The 19,140-nt window shown below is 56.4% G+C and overlaps 3 non-coding genes across 3 annotated transcripts; all 3 read right to left on the reverse strand.

Annotated features, from left to right (window-relative positions):
- Positions 1–12,015: 12,015 nt before the first annotated feature.
- TRNAA-UGC lies at positions 12,016–12,087 on the reverse strand. Its single transcript has one exon. It is a non-coding gene; the product is annotated as a tRNA-Ala (tRNA).
- Positions 12,088–16,431: 4,344 nt separating this feature from the next.
- On the reverse strand, positions 16,432–16,503 carry TRNAQ-CUG. The gene has a single exon. It is a non-coding gene; the product is annotated as a tRNA-Gln (tRNA).
- A 1,890-nt stretch (positions 16,504–18,393) lies between these two features.
- TRNAK-CUU lies at positions 18,394–18,466 on the reverse strand. The gene has a single exon. It is a non-coding gene; the product is annotated as a tRNA-Lys (tRNA).
- Positions 18,467–19,140: the final 674 nt, after the last annotated feature.

The following is a 19,140-nucleotide window of genomic DNA, read 5'->3' on the forward strand; positions in this document are numbered from 1 at the left end:
TGAGCTGGGCCTGCTCCTGGCTTTGCTTGGGTTAGAGGAAAGTGGTGAAGATAAGAACGGCCCTCCTGGGTGAGACCGATGGTCCAGCTAGGCCACTATCCCGTCTTCTGACAGTAACCGATGCCAGGCGCTTCAGAGGCAATGGCCAGAGCAGGCAATCGTCAAGTGATCTATCCCTGCGTTGTCTTCTGAAGTTTGGTGCTTGTTTCAGGGGCTAACTCTCAGCCCAGACACACTCCAGGGAGGGAGCGTTGGTGTTTGTGCCGAGGAGCGTGGCTGGGACTCGGACCCCCTTCCCCAGCTCTGGGAAGCGCCCCGCCCCCATTTCAGGTTGTGTTCTGCTTAAGGCCACAGAGCCCTTGCCTTTTTTTGCCCGGTGCCTGAGAGTCAGGCCAGCTGCAGGGAATTAGCTCAAGCGGCAGAGCGCTCACTTTGCATGCGAGAGGTAGTGGGGGACGCTGCCCGCATTCTCCGAGCCTGTCAACTAAGGGCTCCTGATGAGTGTGGTGGACGGGAGAGTCGGCCAATTGACTTTTGGCCTTGCTGCCCGTAGCAGTCAAGCCGAAAAATCAAAAGCCACCCTCCCCAGGCCCACAGCCACCCAGGGGCTCCTCTGCACCATCTTGCATGAGCCGGTGGAAGTGGAGCCTGGAACTGAGCTGATGTGCTGAGGGTTATTTGCACTGTGCGCTTCACATGGAGGTGAAAACACGGGGCACAGATCTTTGAGCACAACCCTCATCCTGAGGAATGGTGGCGGGGGGGGGAGGGCTGCATAAAGAGAGACTGGCTCTCCCTGGCGGGGCTGCAGCGACTCTTCACAGGGGCAGTCCCACTGGCAATTGGTACCAGAGTTGTGCCGGCCTCCTTTCGTGGGCTGACCTGGCTCCTCTCTCTTTAGAGAGACTGGTGACCCCAAACTTCCCAGAAACCAGCATAGCGAGGCCAACCTGAGCACAGACACCTGCTCAGCACCCCGGGTTGCAGCCCTGAACCCTGGCAATCAGCTACGCCCAGCTGCCCACCCAACAAGTGTTACACGCAGGAGCCTTCGTGCCCCGTGTGTTCAGGTCCTTCCCAGCGCCAGCTTTAAACTCCGCTGCTCAGTTCTAAGCTTTGGCCACACGGGGGCAGCCTGGAGCTCAGCCAACACCTCCCGTTGCTGGTTGCGTTTCCCGCTCCTCGTGGCAGGTTCACACCCCGCAGGCAGATCTCTGAATCAGAGCCGAACAGTTCACCAAATCCAGCGCTTTAGCAGCAGCTTTGCTAGGAAAGCGCTGACGTCCCCAAGTAACGTAAGAGCCAGAGCGCTGTGTCCAGGATCTTCTATTGGGCCCCTCACCGTGGTGTCTGTCAGGCGCAAGGAGAAACCAGGGAAATGTTTTCATGGCGTTTAAGGGCAGAAGGGGCCATTAGCTCAGCTAGTCTGAGCCCCGAATAACACAGAATTACACCATGACACGTATTGATCCCACAGACCTTAGACAGATCAAAGCGTTTCAGCCCTCAGGAAGGAGGCTAAACTGGGTGCCAGAGGCAGTGAACCAGGGCCCCCCAAGGCAATGGCAGGGAGCTGACGAGGTGAAATATGCCCCGATGATCCCAGCAGGCGACCCACCCCCATGCTACAGAGGTGGGAGTCCCTGTTCCTCCTGCCCTTAAGAATCTCTGGTGGTAAGTGGGTCCCCCCAGTTCCCCAGATAAGAATCCTCCATGTGATTTCCCTGGCTTCACCTCCAAATAAGAACATTGTGTGGAGGGAGTGGGAGGAAGGTTGTCTGGCAGATCTGTAAAGGGGAATTGTGTCTCCCTGTCTGGCCCAGGCTCCTGGGAGGAAGTGATCTCAGTGTGTCTGGCTGTCTCCATTCCTCCCACCCATAAGAATCCCTGGTGTGTGGGTGCACCCTAGACCATTAAGGATCTCTGGGGGGTGGGTGTCTCTCTCCCCTAGTCAGGATCTCTGGGGCGTGCCTGTATAAAAAGAGACTTTGACTCACCCAGGCTGGGCTGCCATCATGGAACAGACCAGGTCCTTCTGTGGAGGGTTTACGTTCCTTCAAGGCCGTGATCTCAGTGTGTGTGGGTGTCCCTGTCCCTTCAACCCTTAACAATCCCCGGTGCGTGGGTGCACCGGGCCCCATTACAATCCCCTCTGTCTTACTCCCCATGAGGGATCTGGTGGATGTCGGTGTTCCCCATGTTACTGGGGGTGTCTGGTGCCCCTGTCCCTCCTGGTTAATAGTGGAGTGTGTGGGTGACCCCCCGCCCGTTAAGGATCCGTGTTGTGTGGATGTCCCCGTTCTTCTCATTAAGAATGGTGCAACGGAGCATAAGGGTGTGTCCCCCACCCCATGAACTAGCTCCCGTGTGTGGTTCCCCTGACCCCATCCAGGATCTGTGGTGTGTGGGTGTCGCTGTTTCTATTTTCAAGATCTGTGTTGCAGGGGCCGTCCCTCCCCCCAAGTCAGAATCCCCATCCTGTGGGTGCTCCCATCCCCCCAGCCAGGCTCTGCGGGGTAGGGGTGTCTATGCATCCGAAGAAGTGAGCTGCAGCTCACGAAAGCTCATGCTAAAATAAATTTGTTAGTCTTTAAGGTGCCACAAGTACTCCTGTTCTTTTTGCGGATACAGACTAACACGGCTGCTACTCTGAAACCTGTAAAAAGAGACAGTGTCTCACTGTCTTGCCCAGGCTACGCTGCAGGGGCTATTCACAGGTGCGATCTCACTACTGATCAGCACAGGAGTTTTGACCTGCTCCGTTTCCGACCTGGGCCGGTTCACCCCTCTTTAGGCAACCTGGGGACCCCAAGCTTCCTTGGGATCACCATATTGATGCTGAACTTAGTGCGGACACCTGATCAATACAGCCCCTTACAGCCCAGAACTCCTGAGCTCAAGCAATCCGCCGGCCTCAGCCTCCCCAGGAGCTGGGATGACAGGCACCAGCCACAGAGCCCGGCTTGTTTTGTGGCCTGGCAGCTGGAGCTTTAAACTCTGCTCGTGAGCTCTGTGCCTTGGCCAGACGGGGACAGCCTGGGACTGGGAAATGCTCCTGCTCCCCCCGCCCCCGTCTCATGTCGAGCTGCAGGTGCCGCTGTCCTGCCAGGTAAGATCCCGGCTGTTTCGGTGCCCCCTTCCCCCACCCAGGTGTCCGGGTACCTCTGCCCCCCATACAGAATCCTGGCTGTGTGGGTGTCCGTCCCTCTGCAGAGGATCCCGGAGTGTGGATGCCCTTGTCCCCCCCCCACAACATCCTGGGTGTGTGGGTGCCACTCTCCCCCCAGTAGATCTCTGGTGGGTGGGTCCCCAGGGTGTGAGCGCTCCCGTCCCCCGATACAGACTGTGGGGGTATAACTGGCTCTCCCTGTCCTGCCCAGGCGGTGCTACAGCAGCTGTTCACAGGAGCAGCAACCCCACTGTCAACCTGCAGCTTTAACCTGCTCCAGGGGTGACCTGCTTCACCGTCCTGTGGGAGCCCGGGGACCCCGAACTGCCCAGAATCACCTGATTGATGCCGAGCTTAGCACAGACACCGGCTCAGCATGGCAGGGAGCTGCCCTGAGCCCTGACAATCAGCTTCCCTCTGCCTCCTGCTGCACAGCGAGGGTCCCACGCGAGAGGCTTTGGGCCCAGTTTGTTCAGGAGCATCCCAGGCTCCAGCTGTAAACTCTGCTGGTCAGTTCTGAACTTTGGCCACACGGGGGCGGCACTAACGGTCCCATCTAAACGCTGTTTGCGATCGACCCTTCGGATCGCAGATTGTAACCCGCGGGCAGATCTCTGAGTGCAGCCAAATCCCTCCCCAAACTGAACATTGAAGCAGCAGCGCCCATTGGAAAGATCAGGATTTTTGCCTTTAAAAACAAGGGAAATGTCTCCAGCGAGAGACTGAAGAAGCTGAATTGATTTCATTGACTCCATGAATGTTCCTCTGTGTCCCCCTAGGAGTCATGCCCCACATTTTGGGGACCACTGAACCCTACTCGCTAAGCAGGGGCTAGTGATGCCAAAGCCCAGGGAAAGGGAGAACAAGTGCGCGGCTCCCAGCACCGGAGCCATGTGAAGGGGCTGCAGGAGAGGGGCAATGGCTGGTGGCCCAGGGAGTTAAGGGCAAAGGGGGCACAGGAGGGGCAGGAGTTAGGGGTGAAGGAGGCGCAAGGGTTGGGAGTGCAGGAGCTAGCGGTAAAGGGGGAGTGGGGATCGTCCAGGGGCAATGGGGAAGTGCCAAAGTACAAGCTTTGCCCAGGGCACCATTTTCCCTAATGCTGGTCTGAGCGAACAACTGGAAATGACCCTTCAGTGAGACCAGAACCATCGTGTAGAAAAGCCCCTTTGTTAAGTGGTGGTGGCTGAGTGCTTAGGGTGATGGGTTAGAAAACAACAGGCATTTGTCTGTGGAGGTTTGATTCTTGCCTGCTAGGCCAGGCTGGGGTGTGGTGTCTCCATGGCTGTACTTTCAGTGTCTGATCTGCCACAGGGAGCCAAGTCTAGACATATTCAGAGGCTCTATGCCAGGGTTTCTCAAACTTCCTTTCACTGCAACCCCTTTTTGCAAAAAAAACTTACTACATGACCCTAGAAAGATGCACCAAGCCCCTCTACACTGAGCAGAGGCAGAGGAGACAAAGCCTGAGCCCTGCCCCAGTTGGGGGAGGGCAAAACCAGAGCTTGAGGGATTCAGCCCTGGGTGGTGGGGCTCAGACTTTTGGTTTCAGCCCCAGGCACCAACAAGTCTAATGCCAGCCCTGGCGACCCCATTAAAACAGGGTCACATCCCACTTTGGGGTCCTGACTCTCAGTTTGAGAACCACTGCTCTATGCGGATGGGAAAGTGTTTTCCTGGGGGTGTAGTTAATCCACTTCCCAAGAGCTGGCAGCGATGTCACTGGGAGAAGCTATATCGATGGGTGCGCAAGCTGTGGTGTTTGCCATATTTAAGAAGTTTAATCAAGCCCCATTTTTAATACCACCTGTGGTCTGGGAATGGCAAAGGAGCTCGATGAATCTGGGTTTGTCCTTCAAAGTCCTGGACATCACGATTCCACACTCTTAGCGTCATGGGGATATTGCTCAGTAGTAAAGTGCTTAACTGCAGTTCAAATAATCCTCAGTTCAAACCCCAGTGTTCTCTTATAACTCTCTTTCTTTTTTTTTCTTGTCCATTATGTTCAGGGGCTCCTCTATACAGGGGTGCTTGATATCAATGTAAACACTCAACATTTCACTGTCCAAATGCATAAAAACCTAGCAAAGCTGTCCATCAGCTGAAATCAGTTCCAATCCTCTAAGTGTCTAGTTTATGTTTTCATCAGTTAAACAAAGGTATCATATGAATGTACATTTGCAGATCCCTCTTCTCCAGGAGCTATGTTGTGCAGAAGAACAAGAGCCACATCCAGCTGCAGTTCAGGAGTCTGATGACCAAAGAGCCACAAAGTGTTCTGAGGGCTGGAGAAAAATGCCTTCTAGGGAGCTATTGAACGAGCTCAACCTGTTTAGCTTATCAAAAGAAGATTGAAAGGTGACTTCATTGAAGTGTTGAAGGGCCTTAATGGAGACAAAAAATTGGGTATTAAAGGGCTTTTTAATCGAGGAGAGAAAGGCATAACAAGACCCAGTGGCTGGAAGGTGAAAAGAGACAAATTCATATTAGAAATAAGACACAAATATTCAACAGCCAGGATGATTCACCACAGGAACAAGCTACCAAGGAAAGTGGTGGATTTGCCATCTCCTGGTGTCATCTAATGGAGACTAGATGCCTTTCTGGAATGTGTTTGCCCCAAAAGTAGCTCTTGTGTCATACAGGAGGCCTGTGATATGCAGGGGGTCAGATTAGATGCTCTAATGGTCTCTTCTGGCCATAAAGTCGACTAATTTCTGAAAAACTGAGTGTATCATTGGGAGCAGCGTCTGATGTTTTCCTGTCTAGCCGGCTTGCTGCCTAGAACGAACGCTCCTTGAGTGGGGTGATCCACAGGGAGTAGCTCAAACCTCCAAAGTGCCTGGCCAGGGGCAGGACATTAGCACAGCAAGGGAGGGGTGTGGCAGTGACATCACAAAGGCCTTTTGCAGGACCTCAGACTATTGGTCAAAGGTGGTGGGGAGGTGGTGACCTCACAGAGAGATGCTGACATCAGGTAGGCAGGACAGGGGCGAGGGGTCAGGGAAACCTCAGAGACCCCTGTGGCTTTGCTTCAGCAAGTCTCCTTCTCCAGGTCTCTCTTTGAGGACTGAGAGAGTATTCGGGTTCACGTACGTGGGCGCCAGGAGGAACCTCTTTCGAGTTTTCTCCTTCCCTTTTAGTGAGTTTACTAGAGACCAGCCGTCCCTGTTTAGAAGGTAAGAGCCTCCTCGAGGTTTGAAACCTGTTCAGTCTGATCCATCTGGTGACCGTTGAATTCTAGGCATGGAAAACATGAGCTTAAGGAGGCAGAATTTTATTGCGCACCTGGGATTTTGTCCCTTAGAATCACTGGGGTCATTAGGGTTTGTCCTTTTGGTTTCACCTTTTCCTCCATCCGTCTCTCCCTCCTTTCTCTTTGTCTCTTGCTTCTTTTGTCCTTTCTCCTGTTCCCCTCCCAACACCAGGAGGGGTGTGCGTATGTGTCTCAGGTGAGTGCTCTGCAGCTCCCACTGTGGGAGGTCCACCCAAAAATGTGGGGCTGAAATAGTGCTCAGGCAGTGATCCCCACCGGTGACCTGGGCCATCCTTTGGGCGAGAGCCCTCAGCCTGCCATCCTCAGTCTCTACCCTGATTGGCTGAGCAGGGGGTTATTGACAGGGAGGAGACTCAGGTCCTTGTTGTTCTCTTTTAAGCCCAAGGAAATAAGTCAGAACCTGTTATATGTTTGATGAATTTTGCTGCTCCTCTGCATTAATGGTCTCTGAGCAGTTCATGATTCTCTCTAACAATGCAATTCTCCTCAAATACTTGCTGAATATTTATTGTGCACTGTTGTTGGTCTGGAGCTCATCTGAGAGCACTTTATTCAGGTCATTCAGTGTCTGAAATTCAAGATCCGATGGTTAGTTTAAAAATCAGGGCTCTTGGGTCCTATTCCCAAATCTGCCAGTGACTGGCTGTGTGACCTAAGACAAGTCAATTCTCCTTTCTCAGCCTTAGCTTCTCCCTCTTTCAAGTAGGGATAATAATGATCCGCTCCTACCTACCTCATGGTACTCCTACCTAGGAGTAGTGTGTAATATGCGGTGTCCTATCACATTTACTCAGAGCAGATTATGACATAATAGAATAGCTGAAATAGTCTATTTGATTTGTATTTTTTTATTTTGAAATTGTTAAGAGCAGCAATTACTTAGCTCAGACTGAAGCATCTTATCTAATGTTTGAGATCTAAGTGTCTCCTCTTTGTGTGCGATGAGACAATTTAACACACTGTGACAAACAGGAGATGCTTTTGTTTTGCAACAAAATATTTGTGCAAAGAACTTTCATCCCACTTGTTTTGATTTCGAGAAACAAACTGGTTTAGTCTGAAGGGGATTTTCTGACAGAAATGGTTTCAATGAATTTTCCCCACCATCTCGATTCCTGGGCTCTAGCCCTTTCTCTGGGTTTTTTTGGTCCATTAGAACAGGAGTCAGGACTGTTGGCTTCTCTTTCTGGCTCTGCCACCACCTTGCTTTGTAGGCCCTTGGGAAGGTCACGTCCCTTCTTTGTACTTCAGGCTTCTCCCCATCTGTCCAATGAGAACAGGGACAGTTCTCGAACTCTGGGCAGTCATTTTCAGCCGGGCCCCGGCAGGGATAACTTAAAATTTATATAGATATATATATGTATATATAAAAAAGACTTTCATTCCTTAGGAACCAGTTCCCTATAAAAAGTTCTGATTTAAGGGATGTGTCACAGTATGTATTTTTTGTACCAATAGCGTTACCATGCGTCCGTATTTTCCCAGGAGGAATTTTTAAATTTTTAAACTTTAAAAATTCCTCCCAGACAGTGATTTAAGAACCAAAAAGCCTGACATATCCAGGAAAATACGGGTGTATGTTAACCCTACCTAAAGTTCTTTTTTAAAAAGATGGGCCTGAACTAGAAACGAGCTCCGTTTTACATGTGTGGGTCCCCGCCACTCCCTGGGGCTGTGCTAGTGTGACCAGATGTCCTGATTTTATAGGGACAGTCCCAATTTTTGGGACTTTTTCTTATATAGGATCCTAATAACCCCCACCCCCATCCCGATTTTTCACACTTGCTGTCTGGTCACCCTACGGTGTGCACATGTGTGGGTTCCAGCTGCTCCCTGCCCCCCTCTTTGAAGCAGGTGTGCAGGGTTACTGCCCTGGGAACTGCAGGGCACCAGTGGACATGGGGCTGGCTGGAGGCAGGGCAGGGGCTGACTGGAGGTAGGGTCTGGCTGCAGGAAGGGCAAGGGGTGCGGGGCTGGCTGGAGACGGGGTGTGCGGGACTGGCTGGCTTCAGGCAGGGGGGTGCAGCAGGGGTTGGCTGGAGACAGGGCAGGAGGTGCGGGGCCGGTGGTGTAGGGCTGGTGCGGGCAGGGGGGTGTGGGGAGCTGGCTGGCTTCAAGCAGAGCCGCAGGGGGTACGACAGGGGTTGGCTGGAGACAGGGCACGGAGCAGGGCTGGCTGCAGGGGGTGCGGGGCTGGTGCAGGCAGGGTGTGCAGCAGCGGCTGGCTGTGAGCAGGAGGTGCAGGGCTGGCTGGAGACAGGGGCTGGCTGCGGGCAGGGCAGGGGGTGCAGGGCTGGCTGGAGATGGGCTGGCTGTGGGCAGGGGGTGTGGGGCTGGCTGGAGGCAGGGGCTGGTGCAGGCAGGGCAGGGGGTGAGGGGCTGGAGGCAGGGCAGGGGGTGCAGGGCTGGCTGGAGATGGGCTGGCTGTGGGCAGGAGGTGTGGGGCTGGCTGTGGGCAGGGGCTGGTGCAGGCAGGGCAGGGGGTGAGGGGCTGGAGGCAGGGCAGGGTGTGCAGCAGCGGCTGGCGGTGAGCAGGAGGTGCAGGGCTGGCTGGAGACAGGGGCTGGCTGCGGGCAGGGCAGGGGGTGCAGGGCTGGCTGGAGATGGGCTGGCTGTGGGCAGGAGGTGTGGGGCTGGCTGTGGGCAGAGGCTGGTGCAGGCAGGGCAGGGGGTGAGGGGCTGGAGGCAGGGCAGGGGGTGCATGGCTGGCTGGAGATGGGCTGGTGCAGGCAGGGGGTGTGGGGCTGGCTGGAGGCAGGGGCTGGGGCAGGCAGGGCAGGGGGTGAGGGGTTGGAGGCAAGGCAGGGGGTGTAGCAGGGACTGGCTGCGAGCAAGAGATGCAGGGCTGGCTGGAGATGGGCTGGTGCAGGCAGGGGGTGTGAGGCTGGCTGGAGATGGGCTGGTGCAGGCAGGGCAGGGGGTGCAGGGCTGGCTGGAGATGGGCTGGCTGCAGGCAGGGGGTGTGGGGCTGGTTGGAGGCAGGGGCTGGTGCAGGCAGGGCAGGGGGTGAGGGGCTGGAGGCAGGGCAGGGTGTGCAGCAGCGGCTGGCTGTGAGCAGGAGGTGCAGGACTGGCTGGAGACAGGGGCTGGCTGCGGGCAGGGCAGGGGGTGCAGGGCTGGCTGGAGATGGGCTGGCTGTGGGCAGGAGGTGTGGGGCTGGCTGTGGGCAGGGGCTGGTGCAGGCAGGGCAGGGGGTGAGGGGCTGGAGGCAGGGCAGGGGGTGCATGGCTGGCTGGAGATGGGCTGGTGCAGGCAGGGGGTGTGGGGCTGGCTGGAGGCAGGGGCTGGTGCAGGCAGGGCAGGGGGTGAGGGGTTGGAGGCAAGGCAGGGGGTGCAGCAGGGACTGGCTGCGAGCAAGAGATGCAGGGCTGGCTGGAGATGGGCTGGTGCAGGCAGGGGGTGTGAGGCTGGCTGGAGATGGGCTGGTGCAGGCAGGGCAGGGGGTGCAGGGCTGGCTGGAGGTGGGCTGGTTGCAGGCAGGGGGTGTGGGGCTGGTTGGAGGCAGGGGCTGGTGCAGGCAGGGCAGGGGGTGAGGGGCTGGAGGCAGGGCAGGGTGTGCAGCAGCAGCTGGCTGTGAGCCAGGGCAGGGGGTGAGGGGCTGGAGGCAGGGCAGGGTGTGCAGCAGCAGCTGGCTGTGAGCAGGAGGTGCAGGACTGGCTGGAGACAGGGGCTGGCTGCGGGCAGGGCAGGGGGTGCAGGGCTGGCTGGAGATGGGCTGGCTGTGGGCAGGAGGTGTGGGGCTGGCTGTGGGCAGGGGCTGGTGCAGGCAGGGCAGGGGGTGAGGGGCTGGAGGCAGGGCAGGGGGTGCATGGCTGGCTGGAGATGGGCTGGTGCAGGCAGGGGGTGTGGGGCTGGCTGGAGGCAGGGGCTGGTGCAGGCAGGGCAGGGGGTGAGGGGTTGGAGGCAAGGCAGGGGGTGCAGCAGGGACTGGCTGCGAGCAAGAGATGCAGGGCTGGCTGGAGATGGGCTGGTGCAGGCAGGGGGTGTGAGGCTGGCTGGAGATGGGCTGGTGCAGGCAGGGCAGGGGGTGCAGGGCTGGCTGGAGGTGGGCTGGCTGCAGGCAGGGGGTGTGGGGCTGGTTGGAGGCAGGGGTGGTGCAGGCAGGGCAGGGGGTGAGGGGCTGGAGGCAGGGCAGGGGGTGCAGCAGGGGCTGGCTGTGAGCAGGAGGTGCAGGGCTGGCTGGAGACAGGGGCTGGCTGCGGGCAGGGCAGGGGGTGCAGGGCTGGCTGGAGATGGGCTGGCTGCAGGCAGGGGGTGTGGGGCTGGCTGTGGGCAGGGGCTGGTGCAGGCAGGGCAGGGGGTGAGGGGCTGGAGGCAGGGCAGGGGGTGCAGCAGGGGCTGGCTGCAGGCAGGGGGTGCAGGTACAGAGGCTACAGCCCACCCTGTACGGTAAGTGCTCCCTCTTCCCTCCCTCAGCACCAGGGTAGCAGCAGCAGCCCGGGGCTTGGGGGCTATTTAAATGGCCTGGGGCTCCCCTGTTTCCACCGCCCCGGCCCTGTAAATAGCTGTGGGAGTCCTGGGGAAGCGGCGCGGCTCTGGGGGCTATATAAAGGGTCGGGGCGGTAGAAGCAATGGGAACCCTGGACTTTTTAAATAGCCCCCAGCGCCCCGCAGCCCTACCCCAGCCTATCCCAGCCCCTGCTGGGAGCCCCAGGCCCTTTAAATTGCCCCCTGAGGAAGCCGGGCCACCCCAGTGCGGCGAACCGGCTCTTGCTGGTACATGGTACCGGGGCTTGGGCACGGGGCCCTCTTAGGCGTGGGGCCCAATTCAGGGGAATCGGGAGAATCGGCCTAAAACTGGTCCTGTGTGAGGGTGGGGTGGGGTCGGGTGGGGCAGGACTTGGTCCCATTCTGGGCACCACCAAAAATTATCCAAACCTGCCCCCCCGTCCAGCCCAACCTTCTGCTGATGCACCTCAGCCCACACCCCTGCAGGGTTTGAAGCTTCCATTGCTTAAATTCCAGGACACTGAGGGATTTCAGCTCCCCTTTGCCCAGAGGGAACCTTCACCCCACTCCCAGCCAGGTTCTTGTCCATGGGAATCACTGTAGGGGGGCTGGGTCCCGCTGGGTCTTTTCTCTCTCTGTGACAGGCCAGGGAGCAATAACTGGGGCATCTGAGCACCCAGGACCTTCTGTGGGGCTGCCATTCCCCTTCCCCTGCTGTGGTCTCATCAGTCATTGACTCCAGCCTCTTTTCTACCCATCGTCAGCACCATCCCAAGCCAGCTGCACTCGCCTCAGAAAGACAGTGTCCCCTGGTGGGTGTAAATCACTGACCTCTCTCCTCTCTGAGCACTGACTGCCCCTCTGTTTCCTTGCCTCTCAGTCTGTGCAGATGGGACCTTTCCCTCCAGTGCTGGAGGATTCGCCCTTCTCATCTACCCTTGTCCCAAGCAGCACAGCGGGTGGGAATCTTACATGTAGTGAGGTGACTTAGGAGCAGAAACCCCCCCAGACCTTCCATGCAATTGGCACTTGCCCCTCACTGAGCAGGATTGAAACTCCTGCAGGGAGACTGCTGGGCCACATCCCCTCTGGGCATGAGCAAAGCAGCAGGGTGAAAAGAGCTTGGAGATGCTGGGGATTGAACCCAGGACCTCATACATGCAAAGCATGTGCTCTACCACAAAGCTACAGCCCCAGATAGTCTTTGCTTGCTATGGGTTACACCAGGTGTAGGCAACCTATGGCACGTGTGCCGAAGGTGGCACATGAGCTGATTTTCAGTGGCACTCACACTGCCCAGGTCCTGGCCACCAGTCTTGGGGGCTCTGCATTTTAATTTAATTTTAAATGAAGCTTCTTAAACATTTTAAAAAACCTTATTTACTTTACATACAACAATAGTTAGTTATATATTATAGACTTATAGAAAGAGACCTTCTAAAAACATTAAAATGTATCACTGGCATGCGGAACCTTGAATTACAGTGAATAAATGAAGACTCGGCACAGCACTTCTGAAAGGTTGCTGACCCCTGGGTTACACTCAGAGCCCTCTTGTTTCCAGAGCACCCAGTGGCCTAAGAGCAGCATGGGGGACACATTCCCTGCTCTGAGAGCAAACCTGCTATCCTGGAGATTGCTGGTTCTTAGGGTCACTTTGCAGCAGGGCCAGCCCAACCCGCAAAGGGAGAAACAATCACATCTCCACCAACACTCACAATCACACACACACCAGAATATTCACAATTGTGCTCAGAGACACAACCGCACACAGTTCACTCCCACTGCTCCCAACACAAGGACCTCCTGCCCCACGCAGCCTGTGCCGAGGCCTGTGGAACTCACTGCCACTGGAAAGCTACCAATGAGAATGGACCTTTCCAGGAGACCAATAGACATGGCCGTGGCGACAGAGGGGGCTGGGCTCCCAGGATCTGACCCGGACTGAGACTGGGTCTGACCTAGAGGGGTCTATCCAGCAGGGGGCAGTGTGACCCACACACAAACCCACCAGAAGCGCCTTTCTTAGCGGGTCTCCCAGGCCATCCCCCACCCTGCCCCGGGATGGGTAACAAAGGGGCAGTATGGGACTCTGGGCCGTGTCGCAACCTGGCCCCAACCCTCGTGCCCACAAGCTGGCGAGTTGGGTAACTGCCAAGGGATTGCACAAGAGAGAGTTAGAGCCAGAGAGAGAACCCAGGAGTCCTGGCTCTCACCCTGACACACACTCTAACCACTGGACCCCACTCCCCTCCCATGGCTGGCGATAGAACCCAGGAATTCTGACCACTAGCCCCCTCCCCCCCACCACTGTGACCACTAGACCCCACACTCCCCTTTCAGATTTTAGTCCTGCTGCCTCTTCTATCCACCCACCCCACCTGTCCATCCCTTTGCTGCAGGTTTCTGGGGTGTCACCCCTGCTCTGCACTCCCCCAGTGTGGCCCAAGGCCTTTCCTCCCCCCAACCACACATCCTCTCCCCCCTCGTGCTGGATCGTCTGCTTCGCCCCCTGCTCCCTCTCGGGATGCGCTGTGGATGGGCATTGTGCAATGGCCCAGCACCAGGCAACGCAGAACGGACACCACACGCCCTGCCCCACCTCATCTGAGCTACTCTCCAGGTGCATCGGAGCCCAGTGCCCCACACTTTGGCACTCCTGCCCCACATGGGGTGAGCTGCAGCCCCTGCCACACTCCGCAGAGGGGAGAAGTGTCAGGCCAGCCAGCCCTTGTAAGATGGGGAAATCACCACCAGGGTCAACAGTATGGGGGCTGTGGCATACAGAGAAACAGTTGTTGCACCGGCAGAGGGCAGCAGAGCATGCATACCCAGAGAAACACACAATTGCAAACATACACAAACACATATATGCATCCACCCACCCACACAATTACAAATATACACAACACCCACACAAATCCAGCCAACATCAACACACCTGCACAGCCTCAAACACAACCCCCACAGCTGTAATCACCCACCCACAAACAAAACCCTTGCAAAAAACCACACAAACACATGCAAAAATCAATTTATACACCCACCCACCATCCCCATTCTGTGCACACACCTTGGGTCACTGCGACACTGAATACTTCAGTTGGATGGGGGGCCCAGCAACATGGCTATTCCCTGCCCCCCAGGGCTCGCAGGGGGTGGATTGGGGGCACAGGGGGCACAATCCAGTGCCAGCCAAGGGGGGGGGTTAGAGGTGGTAAGGGGGCCATGGTTCCTGACACAGGCTCCTTCGAGGATTTGCATTTCTTGGTAGTTTTCACCCTATCACCACTTTCTGCCCAGCCCCCTCCTGCTGTGCAAGATGGTTCGGGCGGAGGGGGGGATGGGAAGATCCCAGGAGTCCTGGCTCCCAGCCCCACCTGTGCTAAGGTACGAGACTCCACTCTAACCCCAGCGCTGGGACTGGAACCTAGGAGTCCTGACACCCATCTTCCATTCCTCTAACCACTAGACCCCACTCCCCCCCTTTTAGGGAGCCAGGACTCCTGGGTTCTGTCCCCAACTCTGGGAGCAGAGTGGGGTCTAGTGGTTAGAGCAGGAGGAGACAGGACTCCTGGGTTTTATTCTCAGTGCTGCTGTTTGACCCTGGGCCTCAGTTTCTCCTCGCACTTTTTGGGTATGGAGCCTGTAAACTCTCTGGGGCATGGCCTGTCTTTCGCTGTGTCTGGGCAGCGCCTGGCCCAAAGGGGCCTGATCTCAGCTGGGGCAGGGACTGTCTTTGTGTCTGTGTAGCCCCTGGCACAAGCGGGGTTTGATTTTGCCCCGGTCTCTGTAGGTGCTGCTGTTGTACAGATAAATAATCATGATACTAGAAGCTATGGCAGTGCGTGAGTGCACCACCATTGCCGTGCAAGGGCTAAATGTGATTCTTGTTATCCTTGTGACATCCCCCCCCTTGCACCATTTCTCCCACCCCTGGCTCCCCGATTCTCCGCCCTGAGCCCCTTGTGCTACTGCCCTTGTCAACGGCAGCGCAGAAAGCCCTAGTGCCAAAAGAAGATAGGGAGGGGGGGAGCTTTGCAAAAATCGGTCACACCAATAGGAAACCAGCCCCAGCAGTTTGTGATGTCACTTCCCAAAATTAGATACACACCACACACACACACACACACACACAGTCCCACTCAAACCGCCCCCTTTGCCAATGCACCACCTCACCTCGTCCAGGGAGGTCTAGGCGGGAAGCTCCATGTGGGAGCGGTGATGGACGGCACCATCAAGGTAGGTTCTGGAGATGGTCCTCCAGGTGCATCTCAGCTCCAACTGGCACTGGGCTCACGCTTGGCTGCGTTCAGTTCTTATCTCTGGTGTGCGCCCCGGCTCCACAAACGCCCCCGCCCCCTGCTCTTTCCTTCTGGTACAAAAAATATCCTCTTCCTTCGCCCCAGAGAGAGATACCCACGGTGCTGCTCAGCACACGCCTTCCCCGCACCTTCCCCCCCATTCCCAGGAGCGTGCAGGAAGGGGGTCAGGATTGGAGAGAGCCCGTGTCCCGAGGGGAGGGTATGGGGGGACTTGCACTCTCCACGGAGCATGGGGGTGCCAATAGGCATCTATGGATGGTCCCCCCAAGCAGGGCCAGGACGGAAATGGGGGGCCTGTGCCCCCAACATGGAGAATCTGGGGTGCAACCTTACTTAACGGGTCAGTCTGTCCTTTCTCTGACTGTCCCATTCCATCTTCAACTAGCGCTTGTGGTTCATTCGTTCTTTTTCATTCCTTTCCTTCTCTAGCTTGTATGTTCTTGCTTTCTTTTTTCCCCTCTACCTTTCACGCTCTTCCTTTCTTTCCTTCATTTTCTAATGGTTTTTTTCTCTCCCTTTATTTCTTTCTCTGCCTTTCACGTTCTTTTCGCTCTCTCTCTTGGTGATTATTTTTTTCACTCGCTCTTTTTCCTTGCTCCCTTCCGAGCCAAGCGGGTTCTCCTCGCACACAGATTTTGACAGGTTTTCCTCCTGATCAGCAAGTGGATTAAGCACGTCTTCAGTGGGGGTTTGGCATAGGAGGGAGCAGGCTGGCCGGTGTCTTTGTGGCCGTCTGCTGGCCACGCATAGGCTTGGTCCTGCCTTCCTCTGGCCCTGACCTCGGTTGCTCTGTGGCTTTTAAGCCTCCGCTTGGAGCTGTCAGCACCAGCCGCCTCTGCTCTAGGTGCCCAGAGGAGGAGAGGTGCTGGGCTCCAGCCTGGGACTCTGCCTCCCTCCTGCCTAGCCCTGACTATGAAGCCTGGCCCTGGCCCTCCTTCCTTTAAATGCCATGTGGGCAAGAGGTAATGTGGCTGCAAGCAAAATGGCCAAACTTGTGGGCCTCATGTGAAGCAGCAAGAATCCCAACCACCTGGTCAAACCACAGGCATCAGGGTCACAAGTTCTAGAGCCCCAACCAATTTTGGCCATCACAACCCAAGACCTGGCTCCAGTGGGCAAGTCACCCAGCAGGAGGGGAAAGATTTGCTCTTGCACAGCTGGAGACAGGGAAGTTGAGCACTGGGAGCTCCAGGGCTTTACCACAAACCAACCCAAGGTCCCACTGAGATTTGAACTCAGATTGCAGGAGTCAGAGTCCTGAGTGCTGCCCATTACACCATGGGACCAGCTTGTGCTGCCTTCTTTGCACATTGGTGACCCTCACGGGGCTGGCTCATGTAAGGGACTGTTGGCCCCTTACTAAAACTTAGTGGGGTTTTTGGTTGGCTAGTTCCCAGTCCCAGTAGAAGGGGGAAGGGCCAATGGGAAATCAGGCCCCTGAGACTGACAGTCCCCAGGGGCAATGGGGAGAGGCCAAAGCTCAAAGTTAGCCGCACTGACAGACCAGGCAGTGTAATGAGGGATTCACCAGGCAAGGGGGGCCCATCCTCCGTGGGAGCTGGAACTGCCTGGGCCAGAGTGGGGCAGAGCTAAGGAGAAAGCAGGAGCCCGAGAAGAGCCGGGGAGCAGAGCTGCACCAGGCAGGGAGAACCAGAGCAGATCTGGGCTGGGAGCCGAGCCGCAGCAGCACGAGCCGTAGAAGCTGCCCAGGGAGCAGATCTGTGCTGGGAGAAGAGCTGCAGCAAGCGGAGCCAGAGGAGCAGCCCAGGGAGCTGGAGGCAGAGCCGCAGCAGCACTGGGGCTGGAGGTGGGTGCAGTGAGCAGCGTGGGAGAGCGAGGGGGACCCTGGGCAGAAGGCCCAGCACAAGGAGATGCCACCAGTCAAGAGATCTTGCAGGCCAGACTTTTGGGGGTGGGGGGATCATATCCCCTACATGGGGGCTGACACTGGGAACAAGGGGCCTGTCACCTAGAGCATGTGGCCACTGCCAGAGCAAGTGTCCAGCCCGTGGTGTCCCTGCAGCACAGCCAGGGCCTGGGGAGGAGGCCTGGGACATGTGAGGGAGAGACTGTGACCTGCCCTGACCCTCCAGAGACGCTGGTTGTGATCTCCCTGCGCCACAGAACAGGGTGACGTGTTTTCCTTGAGGTTGTTGGTGTCATTAGGCATGACTCTAGGTAACTCAGGAGGGTGGAAAACCACAGTGTCAATGAAGCCTTTTTGTAGTAGGCCTGAATGAACTAAAGTCACTTCATGTCTGACCAGAGTGCCCCCATGTTAAACTCTAATCGACCTAGCAGGCCAGTAACCGAGAATGGAATGTGTAGCAGCTAGTTATCAGTGCAACACTGATACCAGGAGGCAATGATGAGGCCTGCTTGCACCTGGATAAGTGGGGGGGCAGAATAACAGATCAAGGAAAGTAAAACAAGATGACTGTTCACAGAAGAGTTACTAACGAGCTAAAGTGGTTTTTGCCAAGTATGACTTAACTGCTTAATGTAATTGCTATTGCAAAGTGTGCCTGCTACATGGGAACGTAAGGGGGGGGAGTAACGGGGGAGGAGTGTGGGGATAATGAGAATGCTTAGCTGAAATCATGTATAAAGAGAGAAAGCTGCTTGTATGTGTGTGCTTGATTTGAGACGTGTCTGTGTCTCCCTGCACCGCTTTTGAGGTCTCAAATAAACTTTGTCTGCTTCTCCACCTTGGTGTGTTTATTGGAGCGAAGCACACCAGGCAACGAACCACTGTTGCTGTCCTCGGGCCTCTGTGCCGGCAACAAGGTCAGGCAGCCTCTGGGTAAGGGGGTGGAGACTCAGATCCTTTCTCTGGCCAATTGCAGCACCAGGATCGTGTATAAAACAGGGAAGTTTTCCACAATAGCCAGACCTGAACCCCCTGTACACTTGTGCTCTGTCCTCATTGCTTCTTCTCTGTCTCTCTTCCCCTCATCTCTGCTGCTCCCCCTCTGGGCTTTCTCAGCACCTGGCCCCACAGCGCTTCCTGCCAGCCAGACACTGCTTGTTCTAGGCCTGCTCCTGTGGATGTGGCCTCTCTCCTGATTCCTGAGGGAAGGAACCTTTCCAGGAAATGGCCACAGCTTCTGGGAATGCGCATGTGGCTGGTGGATAGCACCAGGAATCATTTGGCTCCTGGCACCTTAAAAGCTGAGCACCCAGCCAAGGGCTTGAACCCTGGACCCTCAGAGTAAGAGCCTGATGCTCTATCAACTGAGCTACCTAGGCTTGTTGAGGCTATCTTCACTGTTCAGCATAAGAGCGAGAAGGCAGGCAAAACACAGGCAAAAAAAAGTCCCCGGAACCCCTCCTCTTTTTCTGCACAGCCACTGCCTGTCAGCAGGATTCCCCCTCCTCCTCCTCCCTCCTGTGCCTCAGTGCGACTAAATCTCCACACCTAGACAGCCGGTCCGTCCGCTGCACCCCAATCCCCCATGCCTGAGCCTCCCTGCCAAAGCCCTGCACCTGGCTCCAGAGAATTAAGTCTCATGTGTCACTGGGAACTCGACTTCCTGTGCCCAGGGAGTCTCAGCCCCCCTCAGCAGATCACCTAAGAACAATGTCCACCTTTTTCAAAGAAGTGCTTGGAGGGGTTTTTCTCATGTTACCATGTGGCCTAATGGATAAGGCGTCTGAGTGTGGATCAGAAGACTGATGGGTTGAGTCCCTTGGTGGTTGTGTTTCTGTAGTTTTACCGTTGTGCTGAACATCCTGCTCCCTTCAGGGCTGGAACCTCTTCTTGGCTGCTCAGGCCAATGCTCTGGCTTCAGCTAGAGCCCTGGGAAGGAGTTGGGGGTTGGGTGTCACAAAGGCTGGGGCATGAGCCCCAGGTGCTTCCAGTCTCGCCTTTGCCCTTCCTGACTTGCCAAAGAAAGTGGGTGGCTGCCCGGGCTAGCGTGTGC

Source organism: Mauremys mutica, unplaced genomic scaffold (assembly GCF_020497125.1).
Source record: "Mauremys mutica isolate MM-2020 ecotype Southern unplaced genomic scaffold, ASM2049712v1 Super-Scaffold_100198, whole genome shotgun sequence".
NCBI lineage: Eukaryota > Metazoa > Chordata > Testudines > Geoemydidae > Mauremys > Mauremys mutica.